Source organism: Rousettus aegyptiacus, unplaced genomic scaffold, assembly GCF_014176215.1.
Source record: "Rousettus aegyptiacus isolate mRouAeg1 unplaced genomic scaffold, mRouAeg1.p scaffold_m13_p_9, whole genome shotgun sequence".
NCBI classification, from domain to species: Eukaryota; Metazoa; Chordata; class Mammalia; order Chiroptera; family Pteropodidae; genus Rousettus; species Rousettus aegyptiacus.
Window position 1 is genome coordinate 17,975,762 of NW_023416312.1, and position 22,438 is coordinate 17,998,199.

Consider the following 22,438-nt stretch of genomic DNA (forward strand, 5'->3'; position numbering starts at 1 on the left):
GAGTTCATCAAGGCCAAATTCATTATCAATCATCTTCTATCTGCTGTTATTATTCTCTCTCCCTAGCAATCGCATCCATGCTCATGATCATTACCCTTGTTTGCAATCTAGATGTCAATGACTGATATACATATCTCTAATTCAGGCATTTCTTCTACAAAACCATCTGTCTACTGGTTATCTCCAACCTGCATGCTGCAAAATCTCTTTCAACATAACTTGTCAAGACCTAATGTTTGATCTTCTCTCCCAAACTTGTAAACTCCTAGCATTTCTCAGATCTGTGAACAGCATCACCATTTATTATCTTTGATACCCTTCTTCTCTCTTCCATATTTAATCAATCGCAAAGTGTAATCCTTCATATATATTCAATTTCTTCTGAATCTATCTGCTTCTCTGTCTTCACAGTTGGCATCCTCATTCATTTTGCCATTAAATGTGTCTAAAACTACTGCAATAGCGTCTCAAATGTCTCTGAGCAATCTTTCTGGAACCCTCCCATCTATTCTATGGACTATCTGATTATGTTACCCTCATTCATAAAACCACTCAGAGACTCTATTCTTCTTAGGATAAAGACCAAAATTTCAACATGGTCTTCTACAATCTGACTTTACTTTGTGCCTTAGTCAAGCACTTCTTCTAGAAACAAATCTCACTTCGAGTTTCTTAGGAAGCCCAGAACCATACTAAAGTCTTGTCTCTCCCCTAATGAAGTGATATCCTTCACTGCCTCTTATCCATCTATCCATCAGATTTCTATTTTGAAAAGTTGGCTTCTAGGTATAATCCACTTTGGCTACTTTAGTCGAATTTGTCCCTTTTTCTTTAAACCAGTTTGGCTGGCATCACAGTTAGGAGAAAATTACTAAGGCCTATGTTGGGAAAGTTTTTTATGAGGCCTAGAATTTACATTGGTCTTATTTGCATATGTATTATAATTATCTTTAACTATCACCTCCAACCCACTGGGGAAACAAGAAACAAAGGTTATTTATACAGTTTGAAAATAATGTTCGTTCAAAAAATCATATAATACTTTTACATCTATCTTTCTGAAAAATGTGAAACTGTGTTTTCTTTAAAAACAGTTACATATCTCCCTTCATTGCTGCCACAAAATGTATACCAAGTGCTTACTATATGACTTGGTATTAAACTCAATAGATAACAGTGATGAAAATGCGCCTGTCCACATTATCAAAGAATGTGGTTTAGTGAACCATCCATTTGACAAAATAAAGTGTTTGAGACATAGAACTGGGCTCAGCTCACATTGTGACTCTTTCTTTTTCTTTTTTTTTTTTCTTGGCTAATCAAAAAAATGCCTCTTCAATGAACTAGGATTAAATCAGCTTCTAGACGAAAGGCTCTGCCAAGTAAATTGGTTATCTCCACACAAGGCTTCATGGACTCAACTCCATGGTAACCATCTGCTTGCTGCTCAGTCTGTGAAGAGTTTAAGAAAGGCCTGGGTACCAGTTGGCATGTAGTTCCAATAATTAAGATAAATTCAGGCAACAGGATGGGAAATTCCACAAAGAGGTCTTTCCTCATTCAATTATTTTGTCTGTCTGATTTTATAAATTTGAAAAGAGATTCCACAAGGTGGGTAAACTTCCCTTTTACAGAAAAACCCTTTGGAGAGTGCTTATACTCCTTTATTTATTATTTACAATGTTTAAAAATGGATTTTAAAATATTCTAGGGCACTTGTGAATGGAATGTTTTACCTAGGGGGAAAAATATCTGTTTATAGGCACATGGGTTAATATGTTATACTTTCTTTCTGAAATGGAATAAAGCAAAATATAAATAAGTTGGTACTATTCTCAGCTGTTAGACTTTTTTTTTCTTCTTTCACCATTGTGACATTTTGATTCCTTTGGAAATAGATAGAGCCTAAACCCAATTCTTACATGATTTAAGTTCTCAGCTATTCCTCACCTAATCTTATTTTGATATTTTTTTCCCCTGTAGTTTCCATTTGGGTGTTTTGTTTCAACCATATCAATGATTTCTTTACTAGAAGTTTTTTTCTATCCAAATGTAATATGAAGTCAGCCTACACTCCAATATGTAACATTCAACACCATCTCTTAGATTTCTTGGAGTTAACAGTCAGCTGCTAACATTATTTTCCCTTCAATATTCTGCCAATAAGCATCCCCATCTCTTTATGCCAGCAATGAGGATGGAAGGGTGAAGGGGAACAGAGGCAAAACTTCAAAAGGCCTCCCATGCACAGAGTGCCAATGGCCCACATTCAAGGCTTAGTCTCAGTTGCCGTTCCACTGTTAGCAAAATGAACAAGGTCTCCTTGGCTCCTACTCAAACCCTGGTTTTCAAGTAACAATTGCACATTTATTTTATTGCTTATCATTTTGGCAGTGATTACTTCATGGCTTTCTGTGCTTTCCTCTCTTGTTTTCACATTTTCACTACTCTAGAATATTTTTCAGATATCTTTGCTTGGTGTATGGCAAATTAACAGACTCTCGTGATTTAAATCCATACATGTTTATGAAGTGGGTGCCATCTATTCTCCCCAGTGTTTTATCAATGGTATTTTCTATCATGCTTGGTCTTATCTGAGTCTGGGTATTTAATCACCAACTGAAGATATCTTTTAGGTGTAACAAAATTACCTTCTCAAAAACACTCAAGAAAAATGCTGAAGAATCATTTTCATATCATGTCAAATCTTAAAATCTATGCATGTATTTTTTTCTTTCTTCATAAAACCATTCATTTCTACTATTTTTTTCACTTTTAAAACTCAAAAAAATCACTGTTAATGAACTGATATATAGTAAGTTGCTCATACTGGGTCTCTACACCCTCAAAATTAGCCCATTAATATACTCTTTACTCATTTGACTTTCATAACACACTTCACTCCATACTTACTGTACTTCTACATGTTATTACAGACAGGTTCTATCCCTTAAATCCGGTCTAACTTTATTCAACTTAAAATCTTCTTTATCTACTAAGAAAGCTGACTTCTTATTCTCTATTCACAAAATGATTTTTATTCCTGTAATTGGTGATGAATATTCTGTCCTATATTTTCAAGTATGTCCTAAAATCTCATCTTTGTCATTATTTATGATTAGCAGTGAAGTGACAATTTTCTATCCTTTAGAAAGGTACTCATCACAACCCCCCCAAACCAAAATGTGTCAAGTCCCATAGAACAGAACGCCATGGCTTTGATTTTTTTTTCAAACCAAGGTCATTTTTCAAAGAGACCTTCCATTTCCTGGAAGTTTCAAAATATCAAAAAGGATGGTGTTTATACTCTATTCAGAAGGTCATAGCTTTCCCTCAGGATTATACCGCACAAATGGACTCTCCTTCATCCAGTTGACTTTCCCATAAAGATAATGCAAATTAGATCAATTATAAACTCTCATTGTGAAAATTAGGAAATATATTTGTGTATGTGTGTGCAAACATTTTAATTAAAAGAAAAAATTAAAAACAGAAATATTTGCACTTTAAGGAGTTGGCAATTTTGAATTCTCAAGGTATATTGTTGTATGGAACTTGTGCTACATGATAACTGCATTAATTATGTCAAAAGAGCCTCTTATGGGCACTGACTGTGTTCTGTTAATTTTCTGTACAGAGACTGCTATATAAAGTATTAAACTAAGATGACACATTTACATAAACTTTAATTCAGTCACTTTCAATATACCATTTGGAACTAATCACTTCCAAATGTGTAAACGTTGAAAGGAGAAATCCTCCAAGCTCTCAGACTTAACTAATTTGATTAGCGAGCTAGGTTATGAATGTCCATTTTATGTCTTTAGACATCTCTGCACGTAGAATTTCATAAAAACTTATTAGCCTCATCTTTAGAAACCTGAAAGTAAAGTGTTGATGTTTGTGGAATGTTAACTCTTACCGGATCCTAAGGCTCTACACCTATACCAGGTGACTTAACAAACTGACTTTAATGTTAATTTTAATTAGCTAGAACACACGTTTTCATGTTAATGGAAACGATAATTTTTTTTCCATTGATATTATACCATAGAAGAAATCTTTCTGGAGATGAGGTAATATTTTGAAAGTTTATTATCAATTTAGTAATCATCTTTGTTCTTCAGATTTCTAGAAGTTGAAAAGACATTTTAATTCCATAGTGGTATGTGAGTACCCTCCTGATCCTGGATCATCTGATCAACTCATATTCATATTTCAATACTCAGTTCAAGATATATAAGTTCTGTGAAGGTTTTCTTAATCGACTTTTCCTTATTCTTCCTCTTTCAACCTTCCTTGTAGGGAAACTAATCTGCCTCATGTGTATGTTTCCACATGTTACTTGCTTTGAAAAACTAAATAAATACAATTTAAATTTGAATCAGTGAGATCTCATAAAATATCAAGTGAAATTCAGTACAAACACTGCTAGTGCTAAAAATCAAGTATTTTAGGACTATGAGATGTATTTAAATGCATGGTAATTATTCTACTTTTATAGTTATTAAAGGGGAAAACCATAGTTAACAAGTCAACATTTAGATAAATATCTTTTCCAAGTCAACATAGTTTATGAATGTATATACTCACCGATATGTGTGTGTGTGTGTGTGTGTGTGTGTTTGTACAGTATAGGTGTGTTTTCCTTGGTGGGAGGGGGTAAGACAACGTCACATGATTGCCTTATAGTTATTTTAAAATAATTTTATTTTTCAATTACAGTCAACATACATTATATTAGCTTCAGGTGTACAGCAAACTGATTAGACATTTACATAATTTATGAAGTGATCACCCCCAATAAATCTAGTAAACATCTGACACCATAGTTACTACAATATTATTAACTATATTCCTCGTACTACACTTTATATCCCCATGACTATTTTGTAACTACCAACCTCTACTTCTTAATCCTTTTTCACATGCTCCCCTATTTCCCTCTCATCTGGCAGCCATCAAAATGTTCTCTGAATCTATGAATTTCTATTTATTTATTTTGTCATTTAGATGCCATATGTAGATGAAATCATATGTCATTTGTCTTTCGCTGACTTACTCCTCTCAGTACAATACCCTCCAGGTCCATCCATGTTGTTGCAGATGGCAAGATTTCATTCTTTTTTTTTGTGGTTGAGTAATGTTCCATTGCATATATATACCATCTCTTCTTTATCCATTCATCCATTGATGGACACCCAGGTTGCCTTCATATCTTGGCTATTGTAAATAATGTTGCAACAAACATATGGACTCACATGTACCTTCAAAGTAGTTCTTTGGGTTTCTTTGGATAAATACCCAGAAGTAAGATCACTGGGTCCTTTTTGGTCTCGCTATAACTTTTGTTTTAAAGTCTATTTTGTCTGGTATAAGTATTACTACTCCAGCTTTTTTCATTTCTATTTTCATGAAATATATTTTTCTATCCATTTACTTTCAATCTGTGTGTTTCTCTTGATCTGAAGTGAGTCTATTATAGGCATCATATGTAAGGGTCTTGTTTTTCTGATCCATTCAGGTACACTATCCGTTGATTGGAGCATTTAATCCATTTACATTTAAAGTGATTATTGATAGACATGTAGTTATTGCCATTTTATTATTCATATTTTTTCTTTTTTTTTCTTTCTTTCTTTTTTTTTTGTTTCCTCTCCTTCTTAAAGAAGTTTCTCTAACATTTCTTGTAATACTGGTTTGGTGTTGATGAACTCTTTTAGCTGTTTCTTATCTCAGAAACTCTTTGTCTGTCTTTCAATCCTGAATGATAGCTTTGCTAGACAGAGTAATCTTGGTTGTAGGGCCTTGCTTTTCATCGCTTTGAATATTTCATGCCAATCCCTTCTGGCCTGCAAAGTTTCTGTTGAGAAATCAGCTTCTAGTCTTATGGGATCTCCCTTTTTGGTAACAAATTGCTTTTCTTTTGCTGCTTTTAAGATTCGTTGTCTTTAACTTTTAGGATTTTAATTATGATGTGTCTTGTTGTGGACCTCTTTGGTCCATTTTGTCTGGAAATTTCTGGGCTTCTTGGGCTTGTATGCTATTTCCTTTGCCAGGTAAGGAAAGTTTTCCATTGTTATTTCTTCAAATAGGTTTTCAATTCTTTGTTATCTCTCTTCTCCTTCTGGTACCCCTATACTGCAAGTGTTGGTATGCTTAATATTGTCCCAGAAGTCCCTTATACTATACTCATTCTTTTGGATTTTCTTTCTTGCTGCTGTTCTGCTTTGGTGTTTTCCGCTACCTTATCTTCTAAATCACTGATTAGATTCTCTCCTTAATCTCATCTACTGTTGATTTCTTCTAATGTATTCTTTATTTCATTTATTGTATGGTACTCATCATTTCTGACTAGTCCTAGTTTTTTATGTTTTTTACCTTTGTTTTCATGTTTTCTATCTCTTTGTTAAAGTTCTCATTGAGTTCATCTACTCTTCCCCTAAGTTCATTGAGCATTGTTATAACCAGTGTTTTGAACTCTGCATCTGATAGATTGCTGGTCTTCATTTTGTTTAGTTCTTTTTCTGGAGCTTTGTTCTGTTCTTTCATTTGGAACATGTTTCTTTGTCTCCCCATTTTGGCTGCCTCCCTGTGTTTACTTCTATATGTATTAGGTAGGGCTGCTATGTCTCTCGTTCTTAGTAGAGTGGCCTTATGTAGTAGGTGTCCTGTGGGGCCCAGTGGTGCCCTCTCCCTGGTCATCTGAGCTGGGTGCTCCAAGTGTGTCACTTGTATGAGTTATGTATGCCCTCCTGTTGTACCTGTGTGTTGGTTGCTGTTTGCACATCAAGGAATTGACCTTCAGACTGATTGCTTGTGATGACTGGCTCTGACCAGTGGAAGAGCTATTGTGCAGGCCCTGAGTCTATAGAGCAGGATTCAATTTAACAGGGCTCTAGTGCATGTTCTGACTGCCCTTTGGATGTGCTTTCTGCAGAGGCAGCTGGGTGGTGATCTGGTGTAGTCTGAAGCTGACCACTGGGTGTATTGGTTCTGGAGCCTCTTGGGAGAGACTCTGGTGCAGGCCAAGTTCAGCCACTGCCTGTGCCCTGCTCCTGGGATACCTGGCCTTAGCCATCAAGAAATCTGCAGATAGCCACCACCCACACTGGGATTGGAGGTGCCTTCAGAGACCAAGTTGTAAACTGAGGCCAGCTGCTATTAGTGCCAGGCTTGAGCCTGGTTCAGAAAGAGTTGTGGGGCACACCAAGGCCAGATGCTGCTTGTTTGGGTTTTTTGAACCTTTGAGAGATTTTAGGAAAGTCTGCAGCATGAGCCTAGACTGGCCGTTTGTATGGAAAAGCCATTGGAAGCAGCTTGGGCGGGCCTTCAAGTTAGGTGGGGCAGAGTCTCAGAGAATCATAACGGCCAAGTTGATGGAGACTCAGATATGGCGCTGCCTGCCTCTGCACACTGGGATTCGGAAGGGCTCAACAAAGAAATAGTGGCCCCTGCCAGCATTTCTGTCTGGGAGAAAGCTACCACTCCAGCACCTGCCTGAAGCTAGACAGCTTAGTTCTTCATTTTGAGTCCCTCACACCCCACTAGCTGCTGCCTTAGTGTTAAATTTCACAGTGAATCCGTTAGCTAATAAGTCTACATGTGGACTCTCTAAGAGAACCTCTTGGGACTCCAGCCACCCTCCATCCCAATCACCCACAATCTCTGCTGTTTTTCTCTTCCCAGAACCACAACCCCAGGCTGGGACCCCTCACTCCTCAAAGGGGACCTCTGCAGCCAAGATACTCCTCCCAATTCTCAACCACCACACTCAGGTGTGGAACCAACCCCTTCCGTGTCTCTGCCCCTACTACCAGTCTCAAGATGGCCTCTTCTGTATGTCCTTAGTTATAGGATGTCTTGTCAGGTACACTTCAGGTAATTCTTATTAATGGTTGTTCTGTAGTTTAGTTGTAATTTTAGTCATAATTTTGGTCACGAGAGAAGGCGAGCTCAGCGTTCATCTTGATCAGAAATCTGCCTTATCGTTTCTTTAATGTGTGGTATATATGACTATTTGAATGTGTATGTATGTTTGTGTGTGCTTTAAGTGTAAAATAAATATGGTGTAGTGAAAAATTACTGAACTAAAAGTCAAGTATCACAGGTTTTAATCATCCATCTTAATCTTTATGTTGTTTTCTCAGAAAAATGACTTAACTTCTCTAATCTTCCTTTATTTCTTCCTTTAAATTGCAAAATTAAAAAACTTCAATCAAACTGATCTTAAAATAGAAACTAAATACTTTTTAAAACTACTCTTACCCTGTAGATTTGATGTTCCAATCACATTAGTCTGTTCACCTACCGATTATATTAAACAGCAAAGAATATTATAATTCCATTTATAATAAATTCCATTTATAATAAAAACCCTACAAACTCTTTTCAACAGTTTACAGAGCACCTGAAACAAAATATGAGAAATGAAAAAGGACACTGTTCTCAGTATAACTGGTTATTCTATCAGTCCTATCAAATAATCTATTTTCCTTATGTTTGCATGATCTTCTTTACAAGTTTAAATATAGTTCTAGTTTTATATGTGTAATTAAGAGCATCACTCATAAAATAATACTTTTCAGTACAGTTACATTTAATGGTTCCAGATTGCACTGAAATGCATCTTTAAAAGACACTAAAAAAAATCAATTTCTGTGTAGTTTACCTTCTCCTAAAATATATCTCTTTAACATGTGATTCAAAATTTGAATTCTTGTCCAAAACATAAAATTTGTTCTTAAAATGATCTGTCTTCTTCATTGCTCATTATGGCAAATAATATATTTAATGTGTATAAAAATGCTGTATTTTAAAATATTTAATATTTTTAAGGTATAAATATAAGAAAACTCCATGAATTGATATTAATCTTTCTATCTCTATGATAGTCGATCACACTAAACAGAATAAAAGTCCTACAAAAATGTTGCTTCTCTCCAAAAAATAAAAGAACTATTTTCACATCTGGTAGATAAAAACAACTTTAAAATAATCTTTTTTACCTTAATTTAAGAACAAATCTCAACCATTTAAAAATAAATTTGTAATACCTATTTCTAAAATGTGATATAGCTGAACAGAAGTCACTTTTACATCTTCTGTTAATGTAATTTTTGTGGAAATACATCCTAAAAACTAAGGAAATCCTTTAAATTATAAGCTGTCAGAACCAGCTATATTAGAGGAATTAGTTATAAAGCCAAGGAATGTGAAAGCACATGGACAAAAATTGTGTGACCCAGAGGATTGGAAATAAAACGTTGCTAAGCCACAGATGCCTAGAACCTATTTTTCATTTTCAGTAAATTGAAAGTCCCTTTGAAACACAGTTCTGTGGAAGAAAATCACCTTAACATAGATTAATAGAAATAGTCTCTTAAGTGATAGATGAAATCTTGTCATAGTAATAAATCTGTGATCATACAATGCAATATGCTCAAGTTGAAAACCTTGAGCCATTTATTTTAAAATCAAATTTGATGTTTATTTAAAATAATGAAACCCAAAAGGAAAGCTGTGTATGCACTTGTGAGAATTAAATGTGGGTCACTAGAGGGCGTGCATTCCCTTTCACGGTTTGTATGGTCCTCAATTTGGCTTCTCTTTTATTTTCTTATCTACATAATGATAATATGGTGACAAATGGATTTTTCATGGGAATTCTCTTACAGAGAAATATAAAATGTCCAAAAATATAGATAAAATGGTGTAAAAAGAACATGTTAGTAACACAACCCTCAGATGCATAGTTAAGATGCTTTCGGCCATTTTAACACACACAAAAGTGTCTTGAAGTCATAATATAAAGATTCCCTTAAGAAAATGTCTTTAGTTTGGGGAGACTTACTTAATCCAAACAATACTGTGGCATGTTTTGGATTTTGTAACTCAGTAGTTTTCCTCCAATTCATTAATTTTACCTAACTTTTGAGCATTAACACAGAGACCCTCATGCTTTAATAAATCTGCATATGATTACATCTCTGTACCATCTAGATTAAGTTTTCCAATTGTTAATTTTACACTCAATAAAATTCAAAGGAAAAAATAGTACTTTAAACATCATGTTCATGTCACATGCTTGGAAAAAATTAAATTTATCTCCCATAATAACTATATAGATTATTATAAATTTTATAGAGAGGTCATGAACAGAGAGATTTAAAAACCTCCTTTATTTCAACTTACAGTGAAACATGGAGTTAAGATTCAAAACCAGGTTTGTCTGAATCCAAAAATTTCCACTACTCTATACTTATTTTCCTTTGTTCCAAATGAAAAGGAAACCCATTTTTTAAAAATATTAAAGAAAAGTCAACATGACCTTCCTGTTTCTTGCTATACACTAAAGTCTGGTGGTTACTACTGTGCTATGTTGGATTATATCAGAATTTGCTCAGAGTCTCTAAAACTAGGATATTAATTCTAAACATTTTCATTTACCTAAAGTATGATCCTTAGTTGCATAATTGATATCTTCATGACATTATCAAATACTTTCCCTAGTTTATTTTTACTTTGGAATCTTTCTTAATTTGCTAAAATCCCCAAATTTCCAATCTATTGCTGTTTTCTGACCTCAAAACTGATATTAAGTATAGATGACATAGGTTACTTACGGCATATAATAGGGTTAAGACAATGGCTAGCACTGGAAGTTTTGCACCAGGAAAAATAGTTCAATTATATGAGACTGTCACTTATCCATTGATATTTAAAAAACTAACTTTGAAATAATTTTTTTCATGGAAATATAGCTCTGTATTTAAAGACAGTCAAATGCAATCCTAGCTAGAGTCTATGAGACGTCACAATGTAGAAGAGCCATAATCTAGGATAAATGCACAGTTTCCACAGAGAGACCTCGAAAAATTCTTTAACAGTCTCAATCAAGCTTTTAATTTCAGCTAAATAATTTTATTAAATCACCTTTAATTTCTCATTAAAAAAAAGCTCGACAGTTTAAGAATGCAGCATCTTGTGCTAGATGTCTAGGTCCAAATCCCGACTGCACTGCTTCCTGAAAACTTTATGCCATGAGAAGTCACTTGACCTTTCTGTGCCTCACTTTTCCCATTTGCAAAAGGAGGCAATAATTTAAAAAAATACTTTATAATGCCATTTTTAATTAAATTTATTGGGGTAACATTGGTTAATAAAATTATATAGGTTTCAAGTGTACAATTTTATAATGCTGTTTTAACAGTCAAATATGTTCATATGTATAAAATACTTAAAGGAGTGCTCGATAAAATGCATTTACTTTTTAGCTACTGTGATTTTGTCTTCCATGACTCTTTCTTACTTGGGTTTGAGAAAGCCTTATGTCACTTCTCACTTTCTCATTGGAGGGAAGAGGTATTTATTTTCATGTTTTGTTAAAGATTGGTAAAGTAAAAGCCATTATTACAATCGCAAGAATAAAAAATGTAAAGAAAACTATAACAAAGACAAAAAGACAAATCAATATAACCATCAATAGCAAAATAATCTCATTTATTGCACCCTTTATTGCAGGAATAGGCAAATTATGGTCCATGCAATAAATATGGCCCGCCACCTGTTTTTATAAATAAAATTTTATTGAACACAGCCACACTCGTTCATTTTCATATATATATATTTTTTTATGGCTGCTTTCTTACTATAGAATCAGAGTAGTTACACAGTAAACAACATAGGGCTAAAAACTAAAATCATGACTGTCTGGCTCTTCAGAAAAAAATTTGCTGATTCTCACTGCTCTATAGTGTGAAGTTGAGATGACCTATCTCTCCCAACATTCAGATGGGATACAAAATGGTGTGGTTCACAGTAGCCATATTGCTTTGCTCCCTCTCAAAAATATGCATTGGCTGCCCATGATAAGATTAAAATTTGCATTCCTCAGTCTGGCACTGAGTATCATTTTTATTATAAACTACTCTACCTTTCAACCTCATCACTTACTATCCCTTGTCTCCTTCCTATAATGCCATACTTCTACTCTAGGCAATTAAAAACACTTACAACACTGTGTAAATACTGGTGGTATAAAGGCTGTCTCTGATTTTTTAATTCTCCTTTCCTTTACCTTGAGTCCAATATGCCCCTATCCTTTAACTGTCCACTCAGATGCTAATTCCTCCGTGAGCTTTCCACACTCAACTCTCAAGCAGGAAATTAGTTTTTTTTTCCTTATAATGTTTCTAACATTTTGTCAGTAATTCATGACAAAGTTTATGCTAGAGTACAAACTTCTAGAGGGAAAGACTATGGTTCATAGTAACAGCAAGTGGAGTGCTTTATAAATCATAGCAATCCATTAGCTATTGGTTGAATGAATATGAAAATTATCAAGAAAACTAATGGCGCTGTCACTATATTCTTGAAATACTGTGGACTCCTACTGACTACAGGAATGTTCAAAGAACCCCTCCACAGGTTGGATGGTGCCCTGGACCCTGTGGGAGGCAATTTAAACTTTAAATACTCTCAGTGTGAAAGCTTGCTGAGTTTAAAGGACTTCAACATGCTTTTATGTTATGGGTCTTTAAAGTTTAAATCACTTCCAGTCAAAGTTCAAAAACTATCTAGTGCAATGTGGAAGGCCATTTAAATCTGACATGTACTTACTGCCCCACTGCCACTTCCCCAGTATCATGAGTTGTTTCAATCCATCTGCTTCTTTTAGTGAACATCTCTATAAACTTTAGTTAAAACATAAAGCAAAACTCACTGGTCTACAAAGACAGTATCTTATTCAGCCCAGGCGGACATAACAAAATACTATAGATTGAGTGGCTTAAACAACAGAAATTTATTTTCTCACAGTTCTAGAAGCCAGAAGTTCATCAAGGTGCTGGCATGGTCAGGCTCTGGTGAGAGCTCTCTTCCTGGCTTGTCACCCTGTTATCTTGTCACTGTGTCCTCACATAGCAGAGAGAAAGACAGAGAGCAAGTGCTCTGATATCTCTCTTTATAAGGACACTAATCTCGTGACGAATGCCCCACACTCATGACCTCATGCAAATCTAATTATCACCCAAAAGCCACATTTTCAAATACCATCAATTGGGGTTAGGCTTTTAATATATGAATGTTGGGGGGCATAGTTCAGTCACTAGGAGCCAGGTTACATTTCATCTGTGTGTGGTGGCATGACATGTGATGATTTATAGAGGTGCAGGTTTCTGATTAGGGAAGATATCAAAATAAGAATATTTTCAGAAGATGTCAGAATATTTTCTATTATAACACAAATGTAGTAATAAGAAGATAACTGTTCTATATTAATAACTGAAAACAACTTCCTCTTGGAAAAAGGATGTATATTTTTATGTAAATAATTATCAAGAGTGTTGAGGAGAGACTATTCCATTATGTGAGCACTGTCTGGCCTGTGAGCTGGACCTGGGTCAGAACAGCTCGCTTACCACAATACTGTAATTGATGTTCATTCTTACATAAACCTATACCCCTTCTCCTGCCTCCTGCTAGGTGCTGGATCCTGGAACAGGTTGTTGTCCCAACTTGTTCAAGCACATAAATTCCAGTAGCTGGTAGTATTCACGTACTAGTACCTGTGACTATTCTTGACCCTTTTATCCTATATAGTTCTTTGACATCTGCCAAACGGCACAGAGGATATCCACTTTGTCTTGCAGCTGGCCAAGACACCTTTCGTAGGTAAGCTTCCCTTTATAAATTCAGTTAAATGCTCAGTGCAATAGCCTGCTTCTTTCTTCAGTCTTTCCTTGCCCTCTACTTCCAGTGGTGGATTTTCTGTCTTGGGGGTTTCCCTGGGTCTGTGAATAAAATTTCCACAATGCAAGGGCAAACAATGTCATATAAATTCCTTATCGGAAATGAAGAAATAGATTCCGAGTGAGATTACATAACTCGTTTTAGTCACATAGCTTATAAGGGAAAGATCCAAGGCTAGAACCATCTGCACAGCCATAGACTCAACAGCTCTGAGATCCATTCCCTGTGTTTCTCTTGTCTTCTCTGTATCAGGGGGACACACATGCCTTGCCATTGCTTGCCCTCTGGCTTCCACTTAGGTTCGTCCAATTTGAAACACTAGCGAAATACTACAGGGCAGATAGAATAGACAAGCCAAGGTATTTTCCCTTCATACTCCATTTTGCTGGTATTTCTAGAACAGCTACATACCTACTATGGCTTCGGTTTCCTCTGAATGGCCCTGCCCTCCACTGGGAGTCCTGACAGTCTTAGTCCCTGTCAGAAGGCCCCAGCTTTTGGATCATCCCCTCCCTGGCTTGTTTCTAGATTTCTAGGGATTTCACAGCTTTCTGACATCGCTACTGTCTTCAGTTGCCTCACCATCACTTGCGCTGCTTCGCTGTTTTTCACCACCTGCTCAACTAAGTCCTCTCTGAAACACCTAGCATGTATTCTGTTTTCCTGACAATATACTGACAAATACTCATGTATTATCTCAAGCATATTACTAGATATTTACTATTTTCTAACTTCTGGGTTAAGCATTGTAGATCTAGAAAAGAAAAGAAGTATCTCCTGCCCTCAAGGAGTTTACTGAGATAGCAAATGTGCAAAAACAAAATCTTTATGATAAAAGTCTGCAAATAGTTTAAGGGAAATATTAGTGAGGCTGAGAAATATCAGTGAGGTTAAGTTTCCAAACAGAAAAGGTAATTAGTTGGGAGCGAGGAACATGGGAGTGGGAAAAGGGGAAGTAATGAAAAGGAAGTCTTAAGACAACAGTAGGTACAAAGAAACAGAAGCTTGAGGGAGCATAGGTTATTGGAGACCAGTGAGTGGTTAATTAAGACTGAGGTGGAGGGCAGTGCCACTAAATTGCAGTTTGTGGCCAGTCTATCAACTATTTGTTAGTTGTCTGTGACAACAAAAGTCATCAGAGTGTACATCAACTAAGTCATTAGGCATACTATTTCATCTTATTTTTAATTGCAAAAGTTTCTTGACAAAGGAAGCAGGACATTCATTGATATTCTAGCTCAAGCTCTTTCACTGTGTATTGGAAATAAAATTGGCAGATGGTTTTGAGTAGCTCTGGCATGTTTTAAAAAATGGGCAGGGAGAAGGTAGGGAAGCTGGAGAGTGAGGCAGCTACAGATCAGAAAGGAATTTCTGTGCCAATCATTTCAAGAATTATGGACAGAGAAATGATCTAAATCACATTTTACTATATCCCTCAGGAGGCTGTGAAGAGTATGGATAGGCGGCGTGAGAGTAGAGGCAGAGCAATCAGTTAAGAATTTCTTACAGAAAATTATAAGAGAATGAACTAGGGGGAAGGCCACCTGGATAAAAAGGAAGGATAAATTAAGGATAATTTAATAGACATACATGGAGGGATTCAGTGATATCAAATCGCTGTGAACGGTTGCACAGGCTGTTCACTGTACAAAAAAGGTACTCTTCTTAGATATTGTGATATAAATGCAACTCCCTAAAGTCGTGCAGTCTAAACTGCAAACCTACATTTGAGGTTTCTATAAGAAGTGCAGGTATACACGCCTAATAAACATTTGAATGGCACAGGTATGAACATCAAGAGGGAAGATGAGCTAGAGATATTAATTTGGAAATCATCACATATAGATGGCTGAAAAAGATTATAAATGAGTGTGCCCTGAGAAAGAAAGTATCATGAGAAGAAAATGAAACCAAAATGTGAATCTTGTGAAGACTGACATTAAAGGGATAAGAAGAGGAATCCGAGAAGACATAGTCAGAAATCAGGAGGAGAAAAGAAATAGGAGAAAACAATGTTCTAGAAAGTGAGGGAGAGGAAAATTTCAAGAGACAAATCATCACTGTCAAGCACAGCACAAAGGTCAAAAAGGATAAGAACTAAAGAGCAACCTTTGGAGGCAGCAATTAAGGAGTTCTCCGGTGATCTTGCTGAGAGCAGTTTCAGTGCTTGATGTTGAGTATGAGAGGGGAAAATAAGAATCAGAAGTAAGGGAATAGAGGTATTTCAGATATCCTAAGTAAAAATCAATTTTTCTTTGCACTCAACTATGCTTCTTTTAGATGAATAGATGTGACTACTATTTTCTTCACTCAGGGAACACAGTTCTAGAAATGTGGCCCCGTCTTTCTCCCTGTTGGCATCCCTCTATGCCTTGCATTCTGAAAGGTTTCATTTTCATACAACTGCTGTAGCTAGACATCCAGAGCTCTGTGTAGTTTCTTTCCGTTCCTATTATAGTACATTCCAGTCAAAACATATATGGGACATTCTATCATATGGAAGACCCCATACCTGGTCAGTAGTAAAATATGGACCCTAGCCAAAGGAAGTTTTCAGTTTAGTGGGTGAAATAGGCATATAAATAGATCACGTCAACATAAGGCACCAGAGGTGTCACAAGATGAAACAGCAGCATCACTTAGCCTAGTTTGGAGTAGATATTTCCTATCATTAGGACTGGTGTGGGAAAAGACAAGTAAGAGTAGGGAAGTAACTGAGATGGTGCTCTGGTGCACTGATTTCTAAGATGTGGGCCCTGAACCAGCAGCATCAGCATCACCAATCTTAGATTGTCAGGTACCACCTTAAACCAACTGAGCCAGAAGCTCTGGTGGGGACAAGTCATCTATCTATTAATAAGCACTCCAGATGATTCTGATACATGCTAAAACAGCGGTCCCGAACCTTTTTGACACCAGGGACCGGTGCTCCTATGAGAATCTAATGCCTGATGATCTGAAGTGCAGCTAAGGTGGTGATGCCCCTGTGCTAAAGTACGAGAGCTACTGTTCCTTTGCAGGGGTTCTCTCAAATGTTAAGCTTATCAGAATGACCCAGAGAGCTTGTAAAAGATTCCTGGGCCCACTGACAGAGTTTCTGTCTGATTCAGCAAGTTTGGGGACGACCCCTGAAATCTGCATTTCTAATAAGGTCCCAAGTGATGCTGCTGTTTCATGTATTGTACTGAGCATTGCTGTTCTAAGTATGCTCTGGTCACTTAGAATTCACATTCCTACATTGTTCAAAATATTTATTGGCTTATTCTTGATTTATTTGACAAAATAATTTTAAGAACTTTAAAGGAATAGTTATATTTTTAAAATATTTGAGGATGGTATATAAGGTTTCTATTCTTCACCAAAAAAAATAGTTTCTAAACTAAACTTGGAGTTTATGGCCAAAATCATTGACTCTTAGACATAAAAAGAAGCAGTATGCTGCAACTAAACACTGAAATGGAAATTAGGAAACAGAGTATTAGTCTTTATTTTGTAATTGAAATCAAGTTATTTAACCTTTCTGGACCTTAATTAACCTATAACATGGACGAGTCTAGGGTCTAGTCTCCTTAGATATAAGAAGCAAAGTTTTATCTTTCTGGATTGTAAAAGGGGCAGAAATGTTATTACTGAGACCAATAACTCAAGTATTTTAGGATCAATTTATCACAAAGAAAATTAAAAATTAGCTGTTAGACACACTAATCATCTAATTAGGTTCTTCAAATAATGTAAAATATTCTAGTTTACAACTTCCTGATTATAATTCAAGAATAGAAATTAAAATAAATATCTAACACAAAAATATTTTAGGCATTAATCTCATAACATTGTATGTAGAAAGAGAGGTCTTATCTAACACTCATCTAACTTTCTTCCAAGGATGTGACATAATGCCATTCAGTCAGTAGACATAAAAAGAAAAAAAAATTAAGCTGAAAAATAGGAAATAAAATAATAATGCAGTTCTGTAATTGTCTAGGCAATTTAATCTACCATTGAGTAAGCATATACAAAATGGTCAGAGAAAGCAAATTTTAGACTGTCTGCATACCTAGGAGAAGATAAAGGTGAATTTAGGTATTTCTAAATGCCTCTAAACATCTCTGGAGGTCAAAGATGTGCCTTCATTTATTGCATCACATCTGAGAAAATTCTCTTTATCGAGATGGCATTTACTTTAAAAGGATTCAATTTGCCATTGGTTTCACCCAAATGATACAAAAAATATAAATAAAAGCTTTTGTGAAAAGTCACATAGATAACTGCTATGTGATTAGGAATTAATCTCCTTGATAAATTCCAATTAACTATATAATAGATCTAGTTTTAAACTAGTCTGTGTTCCATACTCTGATGATTATCTACATGTAAAATAATGTCACTGAATTACAGGAATAATTTACTGTTAGAAATAATTACCTTGTGACCCAATATCATCAAATATTTTTGTATATCTCAGTGTAAGGAGGGCAGTTTATGCAATAAATACAACAAATGCAGAAACTGTATAATTATTAAGGAATCAACTAAATGCACCTTAGATAATTAAGAAACTATAGTGTGGTACAAAGCTGAATTTTAAATCCCCAAATAGTTTTGAGTAAGTAATGATATACTAATGAGTAAAATTAGAATTATTATAGATTATTAGAATATCTATTTATTATTAAGAACAAGTCCATGAAGAGCTACCTAGAATTCTTAAATGCTATTGGAATATAAATTAGTTATCACAATTAGTTGAACCGTTTTACTCTTTCAACAAATATTTCTTTATTGTACGCACGACACTATATATGGAATCTAAGTAAAATATAAAGAAGTATAATAACAGGATTCCTTTTTGTGATTGCTGATGAGAAAAATATATATGAGTGACATTAAGGCATATGGCAAAAAGAATGTATGTAGTGTAATTTACAGGCTTACGTGGAAAGATTTGGGGGAAGCTAGACATAGAATTAGTGGAAGAATAATATTGAATACCATAAGAAAGTGCCTGTGTTTTATTTTGGAGACAATTGGAGTTATGATGAGCTCAAGTTAGAAGGATCAACATAAAAGCGACATTTTAGATAAAGTGGTTTGAAGTAGATTAATCAGAGAGGCAAGCCTCACCACAGTGAGGTATATTGCTTAGGTTATGGAGTTGGCCATTAGAATGATTGGAATGTAATTAATAATAATAAATAAGGAGCCAGGTCAGAGACAGAGATTTACAGAAATGGAGAAGTCAGTATTTTGAAGAGGAAGATGAGAAGTTCATTTTTTGTTATATTCATTAACTTTGAGATGATGTTTATTAATGGGATTTTTTTTCCCACTAATAGTACATGACCACCACCTCCGTCTCTACCACCACTGCTACCTTAATCACTGCCACCGCTTCTACTACCAAGCCTCCAACATCATCAGCACTATCTCTATCACCTCCACAACCACCACTTCCACCACCACTACCTCTACCTCCACCACGTCCACCACCACTACCTCTACCTCCACCACGTCCACCATAACCAAACAATAAAAGTAATGGCTATTGTATTTATTGAATTTGTCCTAACTTACAGGCACTATATTAAATGCTTCTTAGTTAATCCTTACACTTAGTATTTTATAAATTGAGGACAGCAAACCTGAGGCACAGATATTGGTTAAGTTTTCTGGGATCATAAGCTAGTAGTTAAAACAGGCAGCCTTCAAACCTGAGTAATTTTGATTTCAAAGTCCATGCTTTTCCAATATCTGCTATTCTTTCAGACACAAAGACAATTAATTATAACAAATAAATATGTGTGCAATGTATGACTAAGTGTGGTTAATTGGAGGCAACACATGTTTGCATTTGATAAAAATATAATTGAACCACTGGCTGGATGCACAAGTAGAAGTACTCAGATCATAGCTTTAAAGATATAAAAGTGAAACTTGAGAGAGTCAGTTACATAGCTATAAGATTTGGGAGTCATTCACATAGAGCCAGACTTGAATCAGTGAGAGGAGATAATTCAGATAAAGAAGTCAGAAGGGCAAAAAGATGGAATTATGAGACACTACCATAGGAATAAGGCAAAAAGAGAAAAACAAGTCAGGTAAAGAGTGGTACAGGCAGAATCAGTAGTGTGTCAGAAAAGCTGAAAAAGGAGATCATTTTTTAAAGATCGGCATTGAATAATAGATCATCAAGACTGTAGTCATGACGGTTAAATGCTAGCAGTTATCATATGGGACAGAAGAGGAATACTAGCCACCATGAAGCCTGTGGTCATGTTTGCATGGTGCCTCTTGAACCATATAATATTTTAACCAGATTCCATCCTGTAGACAATTACCACCTACTGAATTTATTTTATGTATTTATTTTTATTGACCTCACAGATTGCAAGAACCTTGTCGGCTTACAATCCCTTATTATTATTTTTTTTTATTTTTTACAACTACAGCACCTGGTCTTCCTAGGTGGTCTCCCATCCAAGTACTAACCAAGCCTGACCCTGCTTAGCTTCTGAGATCAGATGGGATCAGGCTTGTTCATGGTAGCATGGCCATAGACCCACTTACTGAATTTAATTGCTCCTAAATGTTTGCTCCTTCTGCCCTTCATTCAAGCTAAATTTATCGATCTAGAATCTTACATAGAATGTCCAAGTTATTGTACCGTCCAAATTGGGATACATTTAAGAGTAATTGTTGGTGCTATATAAAGCTATGCTTGAGCAAAAGGTATAATTGGGATGGATACAGGCAAATCAAGACATAAGATCACCTTAGTTATACACTTGCTGAAGAAATTTTTACTGAATAATCCACATCCTGCAGTCAGGTTACCTCGGGTGAAATCCTGGCTGAGGTACTCTGTACTTGAGTTTGATAGTAATAATAGTCATACCTATTTTGTAGGGTCACCAGAAGAATAAATGACCTATGAAGATAAAGCTTTTAATGTTGTGCTGAGCACATAATAAAACCCTCAATAAGTATTAGCTTTTATTTAAGTAACATATTCTTTATGTTCCCATTGGACATCTCATTCCAGAAACTTAGGAAAACTGCTGAGAGCATATGATATGAACAGAATTTAGGAGACAAAATATTTCACCACTGTCCATACGTCCCTGAAAACATAAAATAATCAGAACATATTTTTCCTAACTAAATACATTCTCCAAACAGGAGCCAAGAATAAGCTTTTGAAGACAGAAATTGACATGAAGTGACTTGCTCTGTTAATTTCTGTATTAGGAGACTCCTGAACATACTAAGAAGGGAAGGAAATTGGATTTCCACATTGCTGCACCGGGAAAATTGTTGGAGAGCTGTTTTGTGGTTGCAAAGGATCCACGAATCCATGTGCCCACTAAGCACTGTCTGTAGACACATATTTAACATGACATTAATGTTCATGCTACTAAGATTAATAAAAAGCAAATTCATTAATAGCTTTACTGATTTATTTTTGCCATTGTGTTTTTTCTCCATTGATGAATGTTAAAATTTCAACTACTATCATGAGTAGAGTCCTTGGAAGTTGTTGCTCCAGAGACAAAGCTAATATTCAAAGATTTTTGAGACCCATTTGACTGGAACAAGGATCTGCAAACTTTTTCTATAAGGGGCCAGATAGTAAATATTTTAGTCTTTGTGGGTCATCTAGTCTCTGTGATGACTACCCAACACTGCCTTTGTAATATAAAAGCAACCAAGGATGATACATAAATGAGTGTGTCTAAGTTTTGATAAAATCTGATTTATGGACACTAACATTTGAATTTCATAAAATTTTCACATGTCATGAAATATCATTCTTCTTTTGATTATTTACAACCATTTAAAAATGTGAAAACAATTCTTAGCTCATGAGCCATAGGAAAACTGGCAGTGGACTGGATTTAACCTGAAGATTTAGTTTGCTGACCCCTGGATGAGAGGATTCATTCAGCCAAGAAGATAAAATCAGGAAGAAAGGCCCAGTGGTGTACTGTGGAGTTATGAAAGTAGGTTATAAATCATAGATTAATAGAGAAATATTGAAAGTCCCAAATAAAGTATATGAGTAACTTCTCTAGGTGTTCTTCCTTTGCCTAGAACATCTGACACACTATTTTTAGGTATATGTTCTCATATTTCTATACCCTTGTATACACAAATTCTAATGTCAAGTGTTCCATGCGTTCCTAAACATATGCTGCTTAGAAACATAAGGCAGATTTTAATGTTCTTTCTCAATCTTGAATTATAATAGTTGGAATGAAAAGGAAATTGTACCATTTTTATTATTTTCATGCTAGCTCTGCATTTATGAAATTTCATTCTCCTCATTTTAATATGTCCACTGATTTACATAATACCTAACTTATCTACAGTGTCTAGTTGAGAATATCCACAAAAAGACTAGTTAAAAATTCTAACGCATTCAAAATAAGACTTTATAAATATTAAAGAACAGGAAATCTGTTCTGTAATTAATGACTACTGATTTAGGATGCACAGATTGAGACATTTTGTTCTTGTAAACTAGCAGAATGGATCTCGTCTATTATAGGTGTACTTCTTCATGAAAATGAACTTTCCATTACTGGGGAAAAAAAGACATTTAATGCAAAAGTAGGCCCAGAACCAGCAAGCTCTTTAAAAGAAAAATAGCAGCTTTCAGGATTAAAATATTTCCATGGCAGTTCATCAC

The 22,438-nt window shown here is 35.4% G+C and overlaps 1 protein-coding gene and 1 pseudogene across 8 annotated transcripts in view; both read right to left on the reverse strand.

The window, feature by feature from the left end:
- The window catches only part of DMD (dystrophin), a 2,254,165-nt gene that overhangs the window by 1,286,047 nt on the left and 945,680 nt on the right, over positions 1-22,438 (reverse strand). The gene's annotated exons all lie outside the window — the stretch shown is intronic.
- Positions 20,190-20,308, reverse strand: LOC118608584 (annotated as a pseudogene).